Raw genomic sequence first — 8780 nt, forward strand, 5'->3', positions numbered from 1 at the left:
GTGACCGGCAGTGTATAAGAATAATATATAAGAATTCAGTTCGTACCTCACAGGAAACAGATCCGAACCCACGATCCGGGTTTCCAAGCGAGCGAAGACAGTTCATCCCTTAGACCGCTCGGCTACCGTGACCGGCAGTGTATAAGAATAATATATAAGAATTCAGTTCGTACCTCACAGGAAACAGATCCGAACCCACGATTCCGGCTTCCGAGCGAGCGAAGACAGTACATGCCTTAGACCGTTCAGCTACCTTGACCGGCTCAGCACATAACAGCGAATAAGTATTATCTGGCAACACTAAGGCAAGCGTTCATATGTTTTCTTGCTATTTTCTTTTTCTTCTAACTTTTCTTCCTTCATTTCGTTGTTCTTTTTTCAAGTTTTTGTTTCTTTTCTCTTTGTTTTCTTCTGTGTCCCCGTCCTTCTTCTTTTTCTTCTATTCACTTGTTTCTTTCTTACTTTTGTTGCTTGTTTTACTTTGTATTTGCTTTCTTCTTATCTTGTTAAATTTTCTTGTGTCTTGAATTTGTGTGTTATTCTTTATCATTTGCTTGCAATTTTATTTTGCTTTTCATTTCTCTTTCCTTGCCCTTCCGTCTCGTTTCTCCGTTCCTCATTGCATACTTTTTCCCCTGTTCTCTACAGCCCTCTTTGTTTGCAGTCTGCAAAACGCGCCCCTTTCCAGTCCACTGTACGCTGAAGCACTGTGTCCGGAGCGATCCAATTGCAGGAAGCGTGCCCCAGTCCACAGGAGAGCGCTCCATTACTGTGGCCATGGAACGGAAGACGACCCCTCGTGTGCCAGTTTACGTACGCCTGTTAATTGCAGCAAAGCGTCGCCATTTCTTGCGGTGCCCACGAGCGAGCTTACTCGAAATGGCTGTATTTTTACGGGGGATCGCTGAAGTTCAGTTTGAAATTAACGCCATTCTGTAATGGCTGCGTCGCGCCATTGAAAATGTCATGCAAACACGTTACGTCAGGTGGTGCAGTAACAACCAGCAAATGAACAATTTTGCGCCGAGTTGGAGCAAACAGAGACAATTGGATCAAACCCATCGCGTAAATATTTATATGTCAGGATGAACGTTAGAAATGTTGAAAATTTCAGTTAAAATAATTTGTAAGATAAACCGTCTTGTGGGCTGTGGCGTCTTGTAGCCTGGCGGATAGTTCCAACATTTAGACAAAATCTGCTGCTTCCATCTTCAGGGTAGAAATCAATCATCATGTCTAACGTCGTGAGACCTTATAATCTCGAAAGCAGTTATCCCGTCCCTGTACTACTGAGCGCACTGCTGTAGCGGTAATGCTACTCGTGCTTTTGAGGTGCTCTGTTCAAATCTTTGACGTCACGCCAGCTGCCCTGAAGGTTTCCATGGATGTCCTCGGTACACCCAGCTAGATTCCAGGATCATGCCTCGATTAGCTCACCACCGCTCCCTTCAAAACCTTTTCCATACATCATATATGTATTTCACGATTTATGAGTGTGACTATAGACGGGGTATTTATTGATTGACACCGTTCATGTTTGGGGTTGTGGCCGTAGATAACTTCTGTTAAATTGTGTATATATTTTTGGGTCCCTCTGTAGTAACCAGTGGGCTCAAAGGGCTTGTAAACAAAGTAATGAATCTTCCAACTGAATTCTCGGGTGTTACTCTTGTGTATTATCGAAGTTTATCGGATTGTACTTCTATATCACAAACTCATAGAGCTGAACCCTTCTTGAGAAGCCGCCAATTGCGCAGCTACTCAAGAACTTTCCAGCATTTTATGCAACCTGAAGGTTCATTACCGTCGTCACAAGAGCCCTCCACTGGTCCCTATCCTGAGCATAATATCCACAGGATCAGTCCAGGTCCAAGGCTTTTTGAACATTTTTGTAACAAGCTTAATTTTTACGGTTAGGAGTTGTTAGCCCCACGCCAAACACACCTTGTCGGCTGTCCGAGACTGCTTATTCAATAAATTCGCAGCTTCCCTCAATGTCTTGAGGGCGTCTTCTCCTTCCTCAACCTGAGGACGCGCCATGCCGTGGTGACAGGGACCCACCTAACATCCGCAACCTGAGGACGCGCAATGCCGCGGTGACAGGGACCCACCTAACATCCGCAACCTGAGGACGCGCCATGCCGTGGTGTCAAGGGACCCACCTATCATAGACTTATATATTAAAAAATAAAATTTTAAAGTCAGCAAGATTTAGTGTGTATTTCCTGTACCACATTCGATTTAGCCACTATCGAGTGGAATTGCTGTCTCCTAACCAGGTCTGTAGGATAGTGTCGCTCTGTGATAGACAAGCTTCCCGAAAGCCCGTGTAGGCGGTCTCTTGAAGTCAGTAATTCATAATAGTATTTTCATAATGTAAATGAAGATCGAAGTGGGCGGTAATCAACTTACGGACCATTTTATGTCCACTTTGTCGATGACGTCAGTAATTATAGGTGCATGTTAACAGATGCCGTGGGCACAGGATGCAGCCCAGTGGCGACAGGAACCCGCATTGCAGCATGTCGCACCTCTCACATATCCGGCAAGGCGCCGCTGCAGAGCAGGAGTTAACGCAGTTCTGACACAAAATTTTTTTGTCGACCTAATCCGAGTCCTTCCTCTTCCCTCGTGAGTTGTTTCCAACTTTTAATCGAATATTTCATCGAGTCACATCAGTTGGCGATTTTTTGTTAACCTTCCGAAGTTCACTGGTAACTATACGTACCACGTGCTTTAACACATTAAATCCCTGCATTCTGCCCACTGAGTGCATTTGTATGATCCGTATGTTCCCAGAAGCCACAAATCCCACTTGAAGAGACCCGGGATCGAACCCGGGCCGCCGCGGTGGAAAGCCAGCGACTAACCGCTTGAGCTATGACGCGGCCACTCCACTTAGCTTTGGAACCAATTGATCGGTATGGCTTTTCCAGTTTAAATAATTGCCAGTTTGTAAGGCAAGGAATTTTCTATTTAATGCTTTTCCTATATTATAGCATGCAGACCCGTTGCTAAGTAATGACTCTGTAATCAACGGCCGTTGCTAAGTAATAGCCCCAAGAGATTCGTAACACGCACCAGTGGAGTAACTGGGAAGCGATGTTCTCTGAGCGGTCTTTACGGCAGCTACGTGACGGAACAATAGAACTGTTGGGAGAGGTTTTTTGTGCTGTCCGTGCCGAGTTGTTATAAGGATGACAGATCTAGAGTTTAGTTAGTTATGAGACAGTCGCCAGCCAGCAAGGGCGTGAACACCAAAACTGAGGAAGCCGTTACCACGCTTCCTGTAGTGAATTGTAGAGTGCGTGAATTGGCGATAATGTCATAGTTACTTGTAGTTCCAAGTTGTGTGTATTAGTGTTCAATAAATCCTGTTACCAATCAAAACCCCGTCTGTAGTCACTCCACAAAATTGTGACACTATATTTATCATTATATCCAACGTTTAATAGATACTGTTGCGATGTCTTGTTATAAATTTTCTTATATTAGATTTATCCGGATTCAGTAAAACATTCGCGCATTTATGAGACAATTTTCTTTGGATTGTATGCAGAAATCATCTAAATTTCTACAAGAAATTATGACACAAGTGTCATCAGCAAATATTATGATTATTGGTGAGCTGTTTAGTGTAGGAGGCAGATTATTTACATAGATTTTGAAAGGCAACGACCCTGAAATTGACCCTTGGGAACACCCTAATGACTGAGATATCCCGTCTCTAAAAGGAAGTATGTTGTATTGGAGTTGAACTGAGGAAGGATTAACTAATTATGAAGCTTGCTTGAGTGTCGAGGTTTGTTGCGTATGGGTGAAGTTTAAACGGATCCTAATTATAGAAGCCCTTCTACTGTATTTCCCTCATTAGTAGCCAATTTAGCGAAACTGAATGAGAAATGCCTTTGTGTTTAAGGATATTGCGTTGAATAGCGCCGAGATAGCACTCAATTGCATATTAACCAACATAGCTCCTCACTTAGTGGGGCAGAATTGAACCGAAATTAAATTGTTCAATACGCCGTTTTACGCGAAAATTCCTTTTCCCATAAGCTGTTCAATCAAGTGAAGGTTAAAATTGTCTTTTTAGGTTATGTGCGGCCACGCCATAGCTCAAGAGGTTAGTCGCTGGCTTCCCATCGCGGCGGCCCGGGTTCGATCCCGGGTCTGGTCAAGTTGGATTTGTGGTGGACAAAGTGGCGCTGGGGCAGGTTTTCTCCGAGTACTTCGGTTTCCCCTGCCAATCTTCATTGCTCCACAGTCACCCTCACCTATCATCTGGGGCTGGTACAATAGGCCAGAAGTGGCCGCAGTACAAGGGACTTAGTCCCACCCCACTAGCAATAAAAAAATAGGTTATGTGCAGAGGCCAAATAATGACTCATTTTGCAAGAATTCTTCCCTCCAGATATTTCTATACGAGCCAAAGCGCGCCTACCCCCTCCACACTGCCCTACTGACCGTCATGTGACGTGGGGCATACCGAATCATGACACTCGTATGTTGTTACGGAGTGTATGTATGACAGCCCTTGCTGTGCTAATGTGATGATCGACATGGATGGAGAAACCTGAATGAGATGAGCAGTTATTAACAAATCAGTTCTTCCCGTAGGCCCTGATTTTTCTCCCGTAATGAACGAGGGAACATTGCGGTGGTTAAGCGGTTATCAATATCACAGGCCAATGGGTAACTCTGTATTTATCGAATGGCGATCAATACTGAATGTTACAGCCCACAATGAACCCGCTAAAATCATCATTTCACTGAATGTATGTCCTCTGGACTTTAAAAGCCTTCGAAGGAGAGATACTGTCACGTGTTTGAACATGATTATAGACTGGGTTTGGTTTGGTAATCGAATTTATTACACACTTACAGAACGTAACTACAAATAACTACGACAATCTCGCTGAGTTATACACAATACAGACCACTGTTAATACACCACGCATGAAGTCTTCTCACTTTTCACTAGCCGTTGCTTTGTAGCGGCTTTCAAAGGCGGACGTTCTCCTTCCTCTATGTTCCTGAACCGTCCCCGGCCTCAACTGTCAGTTCCCAAGTCCAAGTCCAAGTCACATTGCGACTGACGGTCAGTCAGTCAGTAAGTCTTGGTGTCAAGCCCCATCTGGGGCTCATGACCAGATCTTTATTACTGTTTGGCATTTACGGTCTTGTTTTTGTGGGGCGCCCTCTCTGACGAGAGGACGGGTCTGCCTTTTGTATATGCTGCTGGCCCTTGCCAGCGCAGTCTTTGTAGGGTCTGAGTCCCTTGGGACTCGAGACCATATTTTACTGTCTCAGATTTGAGACTTCCCTTTTCGTCGCCTCTTACGACTCGCAGGGTCACGGTCACTGTCAGTTCGAGCTACTAGTATTTGTTATATAACCCCGACACGGACGCCAGAGGGAACGTCTCTTCCATTATTGTGTGTTCTCTCGTTGCCGCGGAAACATGTCCACAGAGCCGTTTCCTAGCAACGGCTATTTTACTGTCCCTTGTTTACAGGAGTGTAGATTCCATGTTAAGCATCGATTTTAAAAAATCTTTCAGTATCCAGAGAAATCAGTTTGGGCGGGAAGTTTGGTACCACTTCTTCAGCTGATGGTTAAGATTGAAGTGAGAGTTCCACTGGCTGCGTCTCCCAGCTGCCCCAAATGAGTTCCTGTGTGTCCCTGGGGATGAGAGTTCAATTGTTTCTCCCTCTTGTCGTTGTGCTTTGTTTCCTCTATACCTTCGCAATTTATCTTCAGTCATCCTCTTCTTTTTTTCCTTCTAAAGAAGGTCTCAGAAGAAGCGAAACTTATCTCCACTGCCTTGTATTGACTTCTATGCAGAACTCAGATGCCTGCCACTAAGTCGACATGCCTGCATGTATGTGTGTGTGTGTGTGAGGGGACACGCGGTAGCGTAGTTGGTTGAGGTCCTATGCTACAAGTCGGAAGGTCGCGAGTTCGAGTCCCGATGAGGCGGATATTTCAATTGACTTAATCCTTCCAACCGCAGTATGGCCCTGGGGTCGACTCAGCCTCTAACAGAAATGAGTACCAGAAATCTTCCTGCGGGGTAAAGGGCGGCCGGTACGTAAGGCTGACAACCTCACCGCCATCTGTGAGCCGATTGTCTAGAAAAATGTGAGAGCCTCAACGTCTCACAAAGCTATGGGTCTCCACGGCCTATTACAGAGATAGCTTAGCTTTAGCAGTATGTGAAAATCACCATCTTCGAGGACCTAACACAGTATAACCTGATAATAGTTCATCTGCGTTACAAAAGTACCGACTCCATCTTCAGGGTCTAAAAATAAGGTAAGCAAGCTGTTTACTTCTTGCTCGGATACCACATTAATCCTGAAAAGGAAGCACTTTATTCCTCAGAAACCTGGGTAAATTTTTTGCCGGACTATACGGCGTCTTGTCCTAGAAAATTGTAATCTCTGTGCTGATGTATTTGTTACTTTCGACCTTAGCGACAGCCTTAGGAAGGGCTTACTGCATAAGAGACAATACCAGGCACTGGAGGTAAAGTTCCACATATTTTGAGACTTTCTTGAGACAGTTCCTTTCGGCGTCTTCTATGCTTCCTGGAAAAGCCCTTGAGGACATAGAAATGGACATGCTGTAACGCGAGGATATAGAAAATCAAAAAGAAAAGAGGAAGTGGAAAAGATTTAAGAGCTTCTGCGCTGGGAGACGAGAGGCCGCCACATGCATCTCGACGCACCGCTGAACCGGAAATATGTAAAACCTATTAGTGCGCTCCTGCGAACTGAGATGTCAGCTCTGGAGTGAGACTTCACCAATTTATAGTCTCCCGTCTGCCGACTTCTCTTCCTGACAGCTAAGATAAATATTTTCCTGTTAAAGTGCATTTTCCTAATCTGGTTTATCCCACTTCCGCCTCCTTCAGAAGTAAAGCCCTCGACAATGAACGTTACTCAGGCCTGCTCAGTGGTGATGCTGTGGCCTCTTATCGGGGTTCTGCCCCCAAACGGGACGCCATCTGTCCTCAATGAGGTTCTCGTGGTACTCCTCAGCCCTTCAGGGCACATTACCGGCTAGTAACGACTGATTGAGTGATTGCTATATTGCTGCTGGCCCTCGCCAGCACAGTCTCACGGGACTCATGCCCGTGTTTTACTCTCTGAGAGGCGTAGAATGAGAGCATGATTGGTGGATGATGAATTGGAAGAGATCAGGAAGGAAACAGTAATGGCCTAATGGATGTAGTCTCCCGGAATCTGCCTGGAAGCACTGAGGAAAACCGTTTAAAGCCTCAGAGCACCTAGTATCGCAGCCGAGATTCGAACCAAGCACCTGCCGAGTACAACCACTGCGGTAACCCGCTCGGTCGCTTGCGTGCTGCAAGGGACGGCAGTTTGCACGGGGCGGTAACGTGAAAGTGAGGCGGGTTGCCTGTCTTCACAACAAGAAGGAAACCAGAGACCAAGGGAGTCCCTAATACGGGAGTCGGATGTCAGCTGCGTAATTAGCGCCACAGCGGTGCTGCGCCCTGGCGCTGACCTACAGATTTAGTTGCCCCGTCCACTTATACTGACCCGGCTCACAAGCTGAACTGCTAGCGGAGTCGGGTGGGGTAGACACACTCCCACGTGTTCAAGCTGGGAGGTGTCAGACCGATGTTTCGCAGGAACTTGCAGCCTCTGTCTTCAGGTGTCTGGGGTGCTTCCACCTTACCGTACCGTACTATACGGCCTCACATCCCAGGAAGTAAAAATATATTTTTAAAGATTTGTTGTTCATTTTTATTTCTTTCTGTCCTCATCTCTGTCTGTCTTTCCATTTCGTCTCCCTACTTAACCTGCTGGCTTACATGCTTTACTGGGTAGTCTTTCTTTCTAAGTGTTTCTCTTTGTGTGTATTTCCTTCCTATTTCCTCTCCCTCTTTGTTTTCTTTCTCTACTCTGTTCACTATGTCATACTCCCTAGTTCATTCTCTATACTGGCATTACGTCGTGATTTCTGAAATTATATGTCACAATTTCCCAGGGGCCGCCGATTTTGGGTTTCCATAGAAAAGAATTTTCAGCCATTAACTCGATGCAAGAACACAAGTTATGTAGTAGGCTATGAACGAGAGAACGAACAGTCATTTCTTTCAGTGTATCGTGTCTCTTCTGTGATACAGGTAATATTTTTATGTGAATTATAGGAGGGTAGACGGAGGAATCTGTTTACAGTTGGTTGTTTCTGTGTGTTTTCTGTCGGAGATAGATTTAAACGACAGGCTTGGTTTATCGCGTTGGTTTCAAAAGGGCCGTCGGAGAAGGCGGGGAAGATAATGGTGTAATACTGAAGCTTATATAACAAGTGAAACTCCCCGCTGAATCCCGGACCGATGTTTCGCTACGAAAAACAGACGTATCCACGCACAATTTTGGCAAGTCATTAAGGTTTAGAGTCTCTAAAACCAGAAAAATATCTCGCGAATCCTTTCGTGACTGTACAGGAACAGTTTACAGCTTACTGTAGGTGTAGAGAGGCTGTAAAGCTATTTAGGTTCCTGCTGTCACCGTACAGCCTGACAGGGACCAGCAACAGTGTGCAGAACTGCACTTTTCGTGACTGTACAGGAACATTCTATAGCTTACTGTAGGTGCAGAGAGGCTGTAAAGCTATTTAGGTTCCTGCTGTCACCGCACAGTCTGACAGGGACCTGCAACAGTGTGCAGAACTGCACTTTTCGTGACTGTACAGGAACATTCTATAGCTTACTGTAGGTGCAGAGAGGCTGTAAAGCTATTTAGGTTCCT

At 45.4% G+C, this 8780-nt stretch overlaps 1 protein-coding gene across 2 annotated transcripts in view; it reads left to right on the top strand.

The window, feature by feature from the left end:
• The window catches only part of LOC111874418 (somatostatin receptor type 5), a 275264-nt gene that overhangs the window by 135785 nt on the left and 130699 nt on the right, over window positions 1-8780 (top strand). The gene's annotated exons all lie outside the window — the stretch shown is intronic.

The sequence above is a fragment of the Cryptotermes secundus genome, unplaced genomic scaffold (genome assembly GCF_002891405.2).
Source record: "Cryptotermes secundus unplaced genomic scaffold, Csec_1.0 scaffold47, whole genome shotgun sequence".
NCBI lineage: Eukaryota > Metazoa > Arthropoda > Insecta > Blattodea > Kalotermitidae > Cryptotermes > Cryptotermes secundus.